The following is a 16071-nucleotide window of genomic DNA, read 5'->3' on the forward strand; positions in this document are numbered from 1 at the left end:
TGGGATGCCCTTTGCACCGAGGGTCCTTGCTCCCTGGCGTCGCAGGCTGCCCAGCCAACACTCTCCCCACCACCCTGGGCCACAGGAGCCAGCCGCCAAGTCCCTGCCCCAGCCACCTGTTCCCCACCGCCCACACCTGCTGGGGGAGGAACACCTCAGTGATGCAGCCGGTCCTCACGCGCCATCGGAGGTGGCCGGAGGAGTCACGTCAGGAAGTGATGTGGTCGGTCGAAAGCAGGTCCCACTGGGCTTCATGAGCCTCAGAAGCGAGGAGACACGCACAGCCCCCCCCTTTTCTGAGATGACAGCGGCCGACTTTCTGTGTTGGGCTTTTCCCGGTGTCTCCTGGGTATTCGGGTCCTCCTGTGCCTCTCTGTGGCGACCTTGAGTGGGTGGGGAGGTTGTGGGGGCCGAGGTACCTCGTGTGGGTAGCTGTATTTGACCTGCGTTCCCCAGGGCAGCAGGTGCCGTTCCCGCCCCACCTCCCAGGCCGAATTCCTTTCTCCCGTGTCCCCTAACAAGGACATGGGGTGGGCAGTGACGTCGACATCCCTCAGGGCACAGAGGGTCCTCACCACCCCGGTCCCCCCCAGATTGTCATCAGCCTGTGACAGCCCCATCATCTGTTCCTGGTCTTAGGGCAGAATCCGTGGAGACTACTTCTAGAAACATCTGGCTCTGGGTTATAAATTACTCCCCTGGTTCTGATAGTCACCTGGGGCCCCTTTCCCTGGGTCCCACCTTTCCGAGGAGGACCCGGGTCAGGGCCGAGTGTTGGATTTACCCATCCTTCCTAGTTAACTCTTGTTTTCGTTCTTATTTTTGTTTTCTCCATGTGTGTTTCCTAATTTATTTACCTCTGTTTCCCCTTTTTCCTTTTTTTTTTTTAATTTAAAGAGCAAAGGTTTTTATTACTTTGTAATTTAAAAAACTGAAAAAAAAAATACTGAAGAACTTTGGGGGGAATTTTGTACTTTTTTCCTGTGTAAATATTGGACTTTTTTGAGCTTTATCGTGGTTGTTAATTTGAAGTAATAAAGTAGAAAAGGATAAAGTGATGCGAGCAGCCGTCGTCTCTCCCTGCCTGGGGGTTCCTCCCAGCAGATCCGGAAGGGCCTTTCCTGGGCCAGGGCGAGTGTCTGAGGAACAAGACCTCCCCTCAGAGGCAGGTGTGGCCGGGACCGCGTCTATCTCACAACACTTGGGCAGCAGCTGGTGTGTCCCGGGGCACAGGTGCCACCTGGGGTCTTGTTGCAGAGCACTGGGATGGGGCTGAGGGGCCCTCCCACACACTCCCAGGGCCACGCTTTGGGAAGCAGGGAGTAAAACTCTTCTCTGCACAGCATGATTTTGTCCACACAAGAATTCATGTGTTAACAGCCTGCCTCCCGATGAGAAACAGTCCAGGGGTAAAAGTTTGCCCGAGGTCGCAGCTCTGGTGGCATGGCCGGGATTTGAACCCAGCCCACCTTGCCCCGTAGCAGACCCTGTGACCCTCCGCACCATTGGTGCTGGAGTGGAGTTCCAGTGTTGCCAGGCCCCCGGTGGTCCTGGGCGAGGTCTTTCCGTCAGGCCTTGATAAAGGGGCGGCCCTCAGCCTTGCCTGCCTTCGTCTCACCAGCTTGTAAAAGACTTGATCAGTCTGCATTTATGCGACACCATTTACTGTCCGACCTTTCATTAACCCAACAGCCATTATTGCCACAGTCTCAACCCAGAGACGGGAGCACGGCCCCCGGCTGGTAGGTCAGCCTGGAGAGGGCTGGAGGGCCCTGGAAGGTTCCGCATGGGTGTTTTGAAATCCCAGACATAGCTCAAGCCCCGTCCAGTGCTGGCATTTGAAGACCCAGTGATGTCACAGGTCGTGGGCCCAGGAGAGGGTCTCCTGCTGGCCCCTATGTGTGAGGTTTAGGCAAAGATGGGTGCTTATTCATAGACATCAGGCGTCAGGGTGTGTTACCTGAAGCCAGGAAATGCCGGTAGTCCCTGGATTTGCAGGTGGTAAGCGGAGCCCGGGCCTTGGGGTGGGCTGGCCGTAGGGAGTCAGCCAGCGGTCAGGTGATGCACCCGTGAGGTGCCATTTCATTCACCCACACTCGGCTCAGTGAGGTGCTGAGGGAGAGAGCCCCCAGCCCCACCCTCCCCCCGCAGGACCTTCCGGGCTGGACGACATCAGACAGTAAGTCCAAAGTTACCAACTATGGGCCCTGAGAGAAAGTATATTTTTTCTTAATCTTTTTATCTATATGTCTTTTACAGCAAAAGTTATAGTTCCTAGTAACAATGTATTTATGTATTTGCTATATCCTGCGATATATGTAAGTTTTAAATAACAATTTTAACATTGCCACTAAAAATAGCCTATGGAGTGAATACATTTTTTACGGGTTTTTTTTGTTTGTTTATTTTTTGTCCTTAAAATACATCTTACTAAGAGAGCCAGGTGTGGTGGCTCATGCCTGTAGTCCCGGCTACTGGGGAGGCTGAGGTGGGAGGATCTGTTGAGGCCAAGATGCAAAGCCAGCTGGGTCACAGCGAGACCCCATCTCTGGAATGGCGGGGGGTGGGGAGGAATCTCTCTCTTAAGGAGGTGTTGTCAGAATACTGTGCCCAGCAGTGACATGAAATAATTCTTTGTGTGGTTATTTCACCAATTTTAATAATGAGTTAATGCTTCTCTCTCACTCCCACATTTTGGTTTAATTTTATTTGCGGCATCTGTAGGATGTTCACGTACACGAAAGTCAAGCGATACAAAAAGCTCCCATCAGAATCATTCCCATCCTGCCGCTCCGCCTTGCTCCTGTCCGTCATTTTCACTGGCTTCCAGATCATCCGTCCTGTGTTTCTTATTCACAGAGCTAATATATACGGGAGGGGGCAGTGGCTGACAGCCTGAGGAAGTGACAATTAAGCTGAGGCCAGAGGGGTGACCAGGGTGCGCCAACCATACAGCGTATTAAGCGTATTAAGTACGCCAAATAGTCACCGGGAAACAGCCCAGACGAGGAGGCAAATGTGCCCCCTGTTGAATCATTTTCATTCATGCCACAGACACACTGGGCTTGTGTGGGTGCCAGGTGCCAGGTGCTAGGCCGAAGTGGAGCAGGGTGCAGGAGTGAGGGGTGGGGGAGCAGGGGGTTGGAGTCCAGGGGGCTTTGGGCATTGTCTGGGTCTCAGTTTCCTCCTCTGTGCAATGGGGGTGATGAGGCTTGATGCCAAGGGTTGTCGGGATGAAATAAGACCACAGATGAATGAACACAAGGGCTGAGTTCATCGAAGGCTCACCTGGGCCAGGTCATTCCTAACCCCTTGCTCAGGACAAGCCTGTGATGTTGGTGCGTCACGGTCCCGATTTCATAGATGTGGGCCCAGAGGCACAGAAACACCTCCCTGGCTCCACCGCCCGCACCCTTAACCTTTACGGTTCCAGGTACGCGCAAGCGGGTGCTCAGCAGCAGTAACTACACATTCCAAACCCGACGTGTCAATCTTGGCTTCCAGGGGCTCATAGCCCAGTCGGGGGAAAGACTCAGCCTAGCAAATGGTTCCTCCCAATCCAGAACCCAGTGTGAGAGGCCCAGTGTGAATTAGGGACAAAGGAGGGAGGGGATGTGTCTGGTGTCATCGGGAAGGTGTTTCAAAGGTGTTACTTGACCTGAGCCTGGGAAGGTGAGCAGGAGTTTGTGGGGGCAGGGGCGGGGCATGAGATGGGGAAAGTCATTCCCAACAGAAGAAACAGCCTGTGCAAAGGCTCAGAGGTATGAACGAGCTTGATCTATTCAGGGAGTTCCAAGTGTGGAGGGGGAGGGGCATCCACAGCAGCAGAGGCTGCTGCAGGCAGAGGCTGGACTGTGCAGAAGTGGGCATGATCCAGAAAGCTCTCCCTCTGCCTAGCTGCAAGCAGCTCCTCCCTCTGGAGCCCTGGTTTCCTAATCTGCAAAATGGGAATAACTATGCTGTGCAGAAGCTGTTCCCCTCTTAGCCTGACTAATGCCCACACCCCTGATGTCCACAGGTCAGCACCTGCACTGTGGGGGCTGCCGATGAGGGCAGAGGGCACGGCAATGTTAACTGAAGGATGCAAGCCTGGCAACAGTGGGCAGGGAGTTTGGAGGAAGGAGACAGGAGGCAGGGGAAGGCTTAGGGAGCCGTGGTCACAGCCCAGGCGGGAGGTGTCCAGAAGGCCAGGAGGACTTGAACCATTCAGAACAAGGTCTGTTCTTAGCAGAGGGAGAGACAGGGAGGTTCTAGAGGCTCTAGGGGGCCCAGCCTGGGTGCCTGAGCACCGCTTGGGCACTGATGGAAAGCTAGAACAAAGCAAGGTAAGGATGGGGGCAGTGGTGCATTCTCAGTCCCAAACCCAGCAGGGGCACCAGCGAGGGAGGGATCGGCAGGGAGGGGCGGGGCCTCTGGAAGGGGCGTGTCCAGGGTGAGGCTGGCCAAACAGAGGTTTTGGCTGACCATTTCCTCCCAGGACCTTCTTCTTTTCTTTTTCTTTTCTTTTCTTTTCTTTTCTTTTCTTTTCTTTTCTTTCCTTTTCTCTTCTCTTCTTTTTTCTTCTTTTTGTTTTTAAGTAAGATCTCGCTCTGTCACCCCAGCTAGAGTGCAGTGGTGCCATCATAGCTCACTGCAGCCTGGAACTGCTGGGCTCAAGTGATCCTCCTGCCTCAGCCTCTCGCCAGGCCTTCTTTTTTAAGTGGAAGTATAATTCATGTACGAAAGGATACACGCATCTCAAGTGTACATTCCTCCACTGACAACCCAAAATAAGTGACCGAGACAAAGGTCTCCATCAATGGAGGTTTATTAAGCCAAAGTTTGGGGACACGCCTGGGAAAAACACAAACCACAGATAGATGTGTGGCTGCTTTTCCGAAAGGGAATTTGGGAGCTTCAGTATTTAAGGGGACTAGAACACACAGAAAAAAAAAAGAGTAGGAGGGCGAGCATTGAGGCAAAATGGTTACATTTTTGTGAGGCCCAGGAAATCTACACTTTACTTAAAATAAGGCGAATGTTAGACGAGCAAAAGGGAGGGAAGGAAGCAACAGTGATGTAGATGGCCCTGGGTAGGTGGAAGAATGTCCAATCTTGTCTTATCTCTGCTCTTCGCCTGGGAAGATAAACTTGTATGTCATTGTTAGAGTGGGATTGAACAGACTGATGTTAGTTTTAGGAGCTAGACTTCGCCTGCAGACCTGAAGATACAATTTGCATGTCCTTGTTTCTGGGAGGCCAGTGAGGAATTTCCCTACGAATGATCTGTGGGACTCGGCATTTGCAGGTGTCTCTGCCTTCCTTTTGCATAAGGAGTTGAGGGAAGGGGGGTCCTGTGATTTTTATTTTCCTTTATGCCTCACGTGTGTAGCCCCACCTGGATGAAGATGTAGGCGATTGTGAATACTCCAGCGGGGTCCCTCACGCCCCTCCCCTTCCATATTCCCTTCCACACTCAGCCCCTCCCACTATGCACACAGGTAACTCTTCTCCGTTCTAGCACACAGGTTCCGTGGGGGTGAGGAGGAAGGGCTGGAGCTCAAGGGACAGAAGAGGAACAGCTGAGCCAGGACACTCTCATGGGGTGCGAGGAGGCTGTTGTGAGGGTAAGAGAGGCCTGCAAGTGTTTTGGAGGCCAGAGAACCGTTGAGAAGGGGTGTGGAAGATGGACAGAAAATGGGTCACAGAAGGAGGGGGGAGGGGCCGGGGAGACCTCAGCCTGGGACAAAAGGAGGGGCTAGACTTCCTGTGAGCTCGGTCCCACCACTTCCCCCGTGCATCTCATCCCCTGCAAAAATGCAAGCCCCTGGCGTCACTGGCCTGTCCCCCTGGGGTGGTGACATCCCCTCTCCACACACTACCTGCCCCCTCCCTGCCCTGGGTGCCCACACCCCTCACCCTAGGGCCTCCCGTGGCAGAGCAGATCAGGCAGACGCTGAAGCGGCTCTGATGGGGGTCCCTCCAGCACAGCTTTAGCAAAGAAGAATGTTCTCTCCCTCCCTTCCTCGTCCCCTGTTCTATTTCAGAAACAGACATGGGAATAGTTATAGCTAAGAATGCTGAGTCCCCACGGTCTGTTTCCCAGAGCCTACAGCGCAGGCAGCCACAGGAGCATATGGAGTCATTCGAGGCTTAATCACGGTCTGACATCCAACCTCACACTGCCCAATCCCTGCAGCCTTCTCTGGGGCCTGCCGTTTCCCTGCCTACCTGTGGGCTGGGGAGAAAGAAGCAGTCAGGTGCAGGCTAAATGTTGCCATGGGGACACCTTTCCCTCCTCCTTCCTCTGGCCTCCTCTTCTTTCACACTGGCCTTAGGCATCAATAACAGCTCTCTGTCCTTCCAAGTGGCCCATGTGAGACACATCCCATGACCTACTGAGGTTCAGGCAGCGGCACACCCAGGGCTTGGCTTCACCTAGGTTGCACAGCCCCTGCGGGAGGGGCCGATGGGGTGGGAGGGCTGCCGGGGTGAGGGGAGGGGCTCAGCCCAGGGGCTGTGGGGAGGAGCACTGCCCCTTTAAGGAGGCCCCACTGTGGATCCTCACAACTGGATGCCTGCAGACCTGCAGGCGATAGCCTGGGCTCCTCCAGGCCCCCTGGGGAATGGCCTCTCAGGTAATTATGCCTCCCAAGGGCTTTCGTCCCAGCATCTTCAAAACTCCTGTGATTAGGGTGCGGCCCCTTTGAAGCCATCTCGGCCAGGTTTACTGAGGGCAGGCAGGAGGCCTAATGAGTCACTGTAGCGCTGGCTTCCTCCTCTTCCCTTCTCGTCCCTCTCCTTAACGCTTCCCTGAGAAAACCCGGGATCCAGCCTCCCCAGCTCCCTGCGTGCCCCTGCCCCACACACGGGTGACCTCCCTTTCCTGGGGCATGTCCAGGAGAGTCGGCTGCAACCTGGGATTTTATAAAGAATTTGAATGTTCCTAGTGATTCCAAGGAAACTGAGAGTATATGCTTCTCTTTGGCCTGTTTTTGTCTGTCTGTGTTGGCTAGGTGAGTCTGCAGTGGGACTCATCTCGCCTGTGTTGGAGGCGCAGGTATGTGTGCAACCGACAGGGAGCCGGGAAAGGAAGCTCTTTCTTGTGTCTCTGAGTCAGGCTCTTTTCACGGCAACCTGTGAATCATCACCAGCCGCGTCCCTGAGTCACTCACACACACATACCCAGACGGCGTCCCCCAGGAAGGGCCATGTTTTGCTTGCTGATGCCACTGATGTCCTTGGTGTCATCATCCCAAAGGGAAGGGCTGCGTGAAGTGGGAAGCATTGTCTCTTCCTGGCTGATTTCCACCAGCGGGGGCTGGCACGGGTCCTGGGTTCATTCAAACATCATGAGGGCCTGCCCTGTGCCAGGCTGCCCAGGTGTGACCTTGGCCAAGTAACGTGGCCTCTGTGTGCCTCAGTTTCCTCATCTGCCAAGTGGCAGTCCCTGCTGCTTGCTGAGACAGTAAAGAGCTTAGTTTACATGGCTGGCCACATAGTGAATACTTGGTAAACAACAGCTGTGATGAAGGTGATTAAGAAGAGGACACTAATGCCAGCCCCTAGGTGGCAGGTGCTGGGAACACAAAGATGATGAAGACCTAGTCCTTTTTGCCCTGTGTTTGTGTGAACAGCCATTTCTCCTAACTTCCAGAAACGTCCTATGCATTGAAAATCACACATAGATATTTGCATAAATGAGATATCCAGGGTGTACTGTTCTGTGTGATGTTTGCTCTTTTTCACTTAGTGACATGTCCAGGAGGAACCAGAGTTTTATCAGGGACCTGTAGGAGGGATAGAAATTAACTAGGGAGAGGAAGGGCATGGAGGGAGGAGTGAGGAGCATTTTAGGTGATGGCAACAGCAGCATCGAGACCCTGACACTAGACAAAAGGTTGCTGCTGGAAACAGAACCATTGGTGGCTGTGTTTGGGGCAAGTTTGCTTAAAAACTGGCCTATTGGGCTTGTTTATGTTTTCACTTCCAAACAGGAATTTCAAAAAGGGCCTTCTGACTCTGCTTATCAGTGGAGATATCAGAAGTAACACTTATGAAGTGCTTACGATGTGCCAGGCTCTGTGCCAACAGCCTTACTTATATTATCTCATTTACTCCCCATATCAGCCCTGAGAGGATGGTCCTATTATTGTCCCCATTTTACAGATGAAGAAACCAAGGCTTAGGGAGGCTTAAGAGACTTGCCCAAGATCTCACAACCTGTCTGTGGTAGAGCTGGGATTTGACCAGGCAGTTGGCCGCTACACAGCCTAAAAGCCTCCCAAGAGCCACCCCATGCTGATATCTCTGTCCCAGTTCCCTACATCTCTGCTTTGGGTGAGATCACACCTCGGCCCTGTCCCTGATATTCCTTTTGGAATGATCCTGGGAGCCACTCAGACTCCCTGAGCTACAGAACATCTGTTGGTTTTTTCCTCTTCGGCAACACTCTTTCCCAATTCTTCTGGTAATGGCACCCCATTTTCCCTTGGAGACTCACCCCTCCTTTTCAGTACATTTGGTTCAGAAGATGAAATGTACATCAGGTACATTTCAGTACATTTGATTCTACCCACTGGCTCCAGGGCTGGGGCCACATCCAGGCCTGGCTGGTTGAGGCACTGCATTTTCCGCCTACAATGATTGGCTCAGAGATAAGACGGTTACTCAAGCTAGGGGCCAATCAGAGGTGATCCTGAGACATATTTTGGAATTCTTGGGAAAGAGGTGCTCCCTTTGCCACTGGGGGAAAAGGGCATCTGGGAATGGGGCCAACACACACACACACACACACACACACACACACACACACACACAAGACAGAGAAATAGCATCCAATGACACTGTGAGGCCTCAAATCCAGCTCTGCTTTGAACTTCCTAATTAAGTGAGCCCATAAATTCTCTTACTTTGCTTAACTTAGTTGGTTAATTGGGTTTTAGTCTATTGCCACTGAAAAGGTCTAATTCAGGTAGGAAGTTAGTCGGGTCTTCAGCAGTCACTGTTCTACAGACAGCAGCACAATCATCAGACATGTGCAAAGTATTGTGCAGGCATTTCAGCACGACATTTAGCATGACAACCCTGCCGTGTGGGCCATTCTTACACTCCACTTACTTAATGATGGGGAAACTGAGGCCCAAAGAGGCAAAGTCACATGCCTACAATCATCTTATTAGGAAGTAATGGAGCCAGGTCCGTGCTCGGCCTGCCAAACCACACAGCCCCCAGGGCATGTGGCCGGGTTTGCCCATCCTTGGGGATAAGTGGAAGACACAGAGGCTGCAGGTAAATGGGTCAGGAATGCTCTGGCCCAGGCCACTCATCAGCTTGCACCCCTGCTTAATCCCACCTCCCCCTCAATCCTCCCCCATTCTGTTTTATTTATTTTTATTATTTTTTCAAAATACTATGGTTCAAATGTTTTTTGGTTACATGTATCAATTTTGTTATGCTTAAGTCAGGGTTATAAGTGTGCCCATCACCCAGGTAGTGTTCATTGTACCCATTAGGTAGGTTTCTACCCATCCCCTCCCCTCCTCATATATGTGCTCATCAGTTAGTTCCAATTTAATAGTGAGTACACGCAGTGTTTGTTTGTCCATTCTTTAGATACTTCACTTAGGATAATGGTCTCCAGTTCCATCCAAATTGTTGCAAAAGGAATTAATTCATCCGTCTTCATGGTATAGTATTCCGAAGTATACATATACCACATTTTGTTAATCCATTTATGAATTGATGGGCACTTGGTTCCACATCTTTGCAATTGTGAATTGTGCTGCAATAACCATTCCAATGCAGATGTCTTTTTGATAAAATGACTTCTTTTCCTTTGGGTAAATACCCAGTAGTGGAATTGCTGGATCAAATGGTAGGTCTACTTTTAGTTCTTTGAGGAATCTCCATCCTGTTTTCCATAGAGGTTATACTAATTTGCAGTCCCACCAACAGTGTATAAGCATTCTTTTCTCTCTGCATCCATGCCAGCATCTGCTGTTTTTGGACTTTTTAATAAAAGCCTTTCTAACTGGGGTAAGGTGATATCTCATTATGGTTTTAATTTTCATTTCCCTAATAATTAGCGATGTTGAACATTTTTTCATATGTTTATTGGCCATTTGTCTATCTTCTTTTGAAAAGGTTCTGTTCATGTCTTTTGCCCACTTTTTAATGGGGTTGTTTGGTTTTTCTCTTGCTCATTTGCTTGAGTTCTTTGTAGGTTCTGGTTATTATCCCTTTATCGAATGCGTCTCATTCTGTAGGTTGTCTGTTTGCTCTGTTGATTATTTACTTACCAGTGCAGAAGCCTTTTAATTTAATCAAGTCCATTTATTTATTTTTGTTGTTGCTATGATTGCCATTGGGGTCTTATTCATAAATTCTTTGCCTAAGCCAATATCTAGAAGAATTTTTCCAACATTTTCTTCTAGCATTCTTATGGTTTCATGCCTTACATTTTAGTCTTTTATCCATCTTTAATTAATTTTTGCTAGTGTTGAGAGAAATGGATCCTGTTTCATTTTTCTGCATGTGGGTATCCAATTTTCCCAGCACCATTTATTGAATAGGGCTTCCTTTCCCCAGTGTATATTGTTGTCTGCTTTGTCAAAGATCACTTGGCTGTATGTGGATGGTTTTACATCTGGGTTCTCTGTTCTGTTCCATTGGTCTATGTCTCTATTTTTGTGCCAATACTATGCTGTTTTAGTTACAATAGCCTTGTAGTATAGTTTGAAGTCTGGTCATGGGATGCCTCCTGATTTGCTCTTTTTGCTTAAGATTGCTCTGGCTATTTAGGCTCTTTTCTGGTTTCAAATGAAGTGTAGAATTATTTTTCTAGATCTGTGAAATATGATGTTCGTATTTTGATGGAGATTGCATAGAATCTGCAAATCAGTTTGGGTAGTATTGACATTTGAACCATGTTGACTCTACTGATCCATGAGCATGATATGGTTTTCTATTTATTTGTGTCATCTGCGATTTCTTTCCTCAGAGTTTCATAGTTCTCTTTGTAGAGATCTTTCACTTCCTTGGTTAAGTATACTCCTAGGTATTTTATTTTCTTTGTAGCTATTGTGAATGGTATTGAGTCTTTGATTGGACTCTCAAATTGACTGTGTATAGGAATGCTACTGACTTGTGTACCTCAGGTTACCTTGTAACCTGAGACTTTGCTGAATTTATTTATTAATTCCAGGAGTCTCTTGCTGGAGTCTTTGGGGTTTTCTAGATATAAGATCATATCATCAACCCCCATTCTGTTTTAATTAGCTTCTCCCTAACAAAAAAATTGGGAATAGGCTAAGTGTGGTGGCTCATACCTGTAATCCCAGCATTTTGGGAGGCCAAGGTGGGAGAATCACTTGAGGCCAGGAGTTCGAGACTAGCCTGGACAACATAGTGATGCCTTGTCTCTACAAAAAAGAAAAAGAAAATGAAAGAAACAAAGAAAAAAAATTAGCCTGTAGTCCTAGCTACATGGGAGGCTGAGGCAGGGTCAGGAGGATCGCTTGAGCCAGTTGGAAGCTGCAATGAGCTATGATGGATGGAGCCACCACACTCTAGCCTGGGTGGCAGTGTGAGACCCCATATAAAAAAAAAAAAGAAGGAAAAAAAGAAAGAAGAAAGAAAGAAAGAAAGAAAGAAAGAAAGAAAGAAGAAAAGAAGGAAACGAAAGGTGATATCTGATTTGGTCTTTGAAGAAGCAGTAGCTGTTTGCTGAGTAGAAAGTGGTGGAGAAAAGCATTTTTTCTTCATTAGCCAGTGGGCAGGTGTAAAGGTGAGGCTGGAGGCTGGGAAACATAAAGTTGTCCAGAAGTTAAGGTGGCCTAAGCCAGGGTAGTGGCCACTGGCATGGAGAGGAGAGGGGACAGAAGTGAGCAGGATCTTTGAGGCTGATTAGAAAGAAGGGATGGGCAGGTGCACGGGGGGGGAGGGAACCGAGGGCAAGGAGGTGTTTATCTTCATCTTAGAAAGCCTGAGCAAAGGCTCAGGGGGGGCTTTTTCCTCCCACAGGAAGCACTAACTAGGGCCCCCAGTACCACTTGGTGATCTGCCGTGTCACTCAGGCCAGGTGACTTTCTGTCTTTGAGCTCCTTTTTGGCAACTCAAGCCTAAAAATACCCACCACCTGCCTCTGTCCTCGCCAGCCTGGGGCCTCTGTAAGTTGAGACCCAAGTGTGCCCTTGAGGAGCAGGGACCAAGAACCCAAATTCGGGTATAGTTTGGCCTGAACACTCAGAGGTGGCAGCAGATGTAAGCTTTCTGTACTAAGTATGGCAGGTATGGTGACAACTGGGACAAGGACTTTGCCCTGAACGGGTCAGTGTGAAGGGAGAGAGAGCTGGGAAGTCGTCAACAAATGATTACAATGCAATTGATAAGGTTAGTTCTTGTTGGGACAGCCCTGAAAACATTCTACCGGGCTCGGAAGGAATTTTTCTACAGGACTTTGCTATTACAGGGTCCTTGTTCATGTTACAAATACTTTTTGGGGCATGTTTTCTGTGCCAGCCCCTGTACTAAGTACTGGGACCACATGAGGAAACCAAAGGATGAAAATCTTCGTCCTCATAGAACTTATGGTTTACTGAGAGAAGACAAGCAGTAAAACAGGCAAACTGTATACGATAAAAATTAAATGCTATGGGGGAAAATAGAGCACAATAAAGGGGAAATAGAGAGTGCATGTGCGGGGTTTGGCAATTTTAGGGTGGTCAGAGCAGGCCTCACTGAGTGGGGGACATTTGAGCAAACTCTTCAGGAAGGTGAGGGAGGGACCACTCAGGTATCTGGGGGAACAGTGATCTCAGCAGAGGGAACAGCCAGTGCAAGGGACTTGAGGCTGAATGTACTGTGCTTGTTCTAGGAACAGCAAAGGGTCAGTGTGGAAGGACAGAAGAGTAGGTAGGAGATGAAGTCAGGTTTGTCTGGGCGGGTGACTGTCAGATCAAGGTTTCATAAAGACTTTGGCTTTTACTTGGAGTGAAATGGGAGCCAATGGAGAGCAAAGAAGCACCATGTTTTGACTTAGGTTTTAAAAAAATCTCTCTGACTCCTATATTGACCGACTGGATCAGAGGGCAAGATTGGAGAAAGGGAGAACATTGCAATAATCCTGGGCAGACACGGGCCCAGGGTGGTGGCCAAGGAGGTGGCGTGGGATAGGTCAGAGTCTATATCTATTTTGCACGCAAAGCCAACAGGATTTCCTGCCTGCCTGAGTGGGTAGGGGACAGAAGAGGGAATTCAAGGATGACTCCAAGTTCTGGCGTGGAAGGATGGAGTTGCCAAGAGCTGGTGGAGGGAGAGCGGAGGCTAGCAGATTTCTCTGTGTGTGGAAGGGGAGGCGGGCTCAGTTGTGGACGCGCTGGCTTTGAGATGCCTGTTGGGCCTCCAAGGCAGAGGTGCCCAGTAGACAGTTGAGGGGAGAAATGTGAGCTGGAGACATAAGTACATTCGGGGATCTTGAGCACGTCACCGGCCAGAACTTGATTGCATTTTGTTTTTCGGTGAACCCGGGTCAGGTGTGGACCTGGCTAACAGAACTGGGCTGGGCAGCTTGACGGTATCTGAAGACTTGTGCTAGTGAGGCCGCCCAGAGTGCGGTGGGCGCTGCTCAGTCGAGTGGGAAGGAAAAGCCCCTTTCTGTGCTTTGCAATTTCATCTCGAGTAACTGCACACAGCACCCGGTAGACGTTCATTCCACAATTCGACCCGCATCCTCCGCTCCACAAATAGCCATTGTATTTTCCCTCATCTTTAAAATAGGCTCAAATGGAGGAAATTAGGATTAAGAGAAGTGAAGCGCCACACAACTAGCTAGGGTTAGGGACAGAGATGGGAGCCCAGGCTCAGTCCCTGCACCCCAGGAAGCTCTGTGGTGGGTGGGGTTGGGGGCCGGTCTTGCCCGATTTTGCGAGCAGCAGAGCGCCCGGGTGGGCCCCACCCGCGGGGCGACGGGCTGGGGTTGGAGCGCGGCCCCTTTAAGGCCCAGCCGGTGATCTCAGCCGCGGGCTCGCCGGCCCGCCCTCCCCGGCGGCGCGCCCAGTGCGCAGGCGCGTCGCGGCGGCACTCCGCTGGGCCCGGGACGCGCCGGCTGCGGCCGAGACACCCGGGCTGCTGCGCCGCCAGCCCGCCCCGCCCGCAGAGTCTGGCCACCGCGCGTCGCCCGCACACGCCGCCGCCGCCATGGGCTCTTGAGGTATCCCGCCGGCCGGCTTCGCGTGGGAGCCCCGAGGGGGGCGGCTGCGGACTCCCGGGCGCGGGGGGCTGCTGGGTTTGGAGAGGCCGCTGCGGGGGACGCCCCGCGGTTGCATCGGCCGCCGGTCCCCGCGCGGAGGGTACGGAGACGGCCAGCCTGGCCGAGCAGGGAGGAGGCGTCCGTCGCCCGACTCCCGCCCTGTGCCCCTTCCTGCCCTGCGGGGTCGCGGGGCGGCCCGTGGGTGTGCCCGCTCCCCTCCACGCCAACGTGGCGGGGACCGCGCCTGGAGTGTAATCGGATCTGCCCGTGGGGGTGGCTGGGGAGAGGGGCGGTGGATGCACAGGCCTGTTGCAAGTGGGATCGGTGCGCCCGGGTGGGTATGCTGGCGCCTGGCACGGCCGAGTACGTGGGGGAGGCATCGGTGCCCTGTGCGGATGGCGGTGACCTGGAGGGTGGTTGGCGGGGGAGGCTGTCGGGGTTGCGGTTGCATCGTGAATGGAGGGTGTCCACGCCTTGCACACAGTGAACGTGTTTGGAGGGGGACCTGCTGGAACCTGGAGCTCCAAGGATGTTTGCCTCCAGAGGGACCTTAGAGACTGGTCTTTGGTGTGTGTATCCTTGCTGTGGGTTTTACATTTCCTCTCTGGGCACACCACTGGGTACCTTGCTTGGATCTGCTTCAATCTAGGTGCTATGTGGCTCCAGGCAAGGCAGTGAGGCTGGGGGGGTTGGGCATGGGTTTCCTGTCCATATCCCTTCTTGGAGGGGGGTCGTATAAGGCCAGACATTTCACACCTCCCTCTCTTCCAGGGCATCTTGGGGCAAAGCAGGTGTTTGCATGCCTGATACCTGTGTGTGAGGTGAAGGCCATGTATTATTTATCTGACTGCCTGGTGCTATTGTAAGGAAAGAAGCAGCAATCTGTGCCCTGGAGGCCTGTGCACTGCAGAGTCAGGCAGGCAAACAAGCTCACCTGCACCTGCAGAGGCAGCCCAGGTCTCAGAGGTGTGACTTCCTTGACAGGTTATGTTTGCAGTGTCCCTTCCCACCTCCCTTTTCAGCATGCTTGGTGGGCCCCCAGGCTCTGGCACATCTCAGTTTGGGACCTGGGGCCATGGGGTGCGAGAGCCTCAGCAGCCAGGCCTGTGTGCCCACTTGGACATAAACACATGATGCCCCAGGCATTGAGGAGCTCTCAGGCCATGGGGGAATCAGCCTTGGACACAAGTGAGCATAATGATGTGAAAAATATAAAACAAAGGAGCAGAAGGAGTACAGAGGTGGGTTTGGTGCTGGGGAGGCGGACTGTGGCCAGCAGAAAAGACTCCAGTGAGAGAAGACAGTTGAGTTGGAGTTTGAAGGATGACTGATGTTCATATGAGGCTTTCCACATATATTAATATTTTCCCAGGTAATTCTCAACGGTGGCTGTGTAAGGAACTGTTGTTATCCCTCTTCATGGATGAGGAAAACTGAGACCCAGAGGAAATTCATGACTTACTTGTCCACCATTTGTGACAGGCCTGGGTGCACTCATTCTTGAGCCAGGACCTCTCTCTTGTTGCCAGATCTTCTTGCCTTGTACCTTATTGAGCATCTACTGTGTGCCAGGCACCATGCTAGGGACACAGAGGTCTGAAAATAAATGGGACTGTGTGTCTGCCTTCTAGGGGCTCCCAGTCTGCTGGGGAGATGGACATTGATAGTGACCCGGATCCAGAGGCGAGGCCTGGATAGCCCGTGTGGGTAGAGAAGGCACTGTGAATTCACCCCAAGGCCATGGGCAATCTGAGGTGCCTTTTTGTGGTCCTCAGGACTCTGGATGTCTTGTAAGTTGCTCCCATGGTGGTGGCGGGTTATACAAGAAGCCCCTTCTAACT

The 16071-nt window shown here is 51.4% G+C and overlaps 1 protein-coding gene across 1 annotated transcript in view; it reads left to right on the top strand.

The window, feature by feature from the left end:
* Nucleotides 1–14042: 14042 nt before the first annotated feature.
* Nucleotides 14043–16071, top strand: part of TMEM184B (transmembrane protein 184B) — a 41822-nt gene continuing 39793 nt past the window's right edge. Inside the window, exon 1 of the mRNA XM_012638162.1 lies at nucleotides 14043–14191. The gene's annotated coding sequence lies outside the window, so the exon portion shown is untranslated. The remainder of the gene's footprint in view (nucleotides 14192–16071) is intronic.

This window comes from Propithecus coquereli, unplaced genomic scaffold (genome assembly GCF_000956105.1).
Source record: "Propithecus coquereli isolate 6110/MARCELLA unplaced genomic scaffold, Pcoq_1.0 Scaffold126, whole genome shotgun sequence".
Lineage (NCBI taxonomy): Eukaryota > Metazoa > Chordata > Mammalia > Primates > Indriidae > Propithecus > Propithecus coquereli.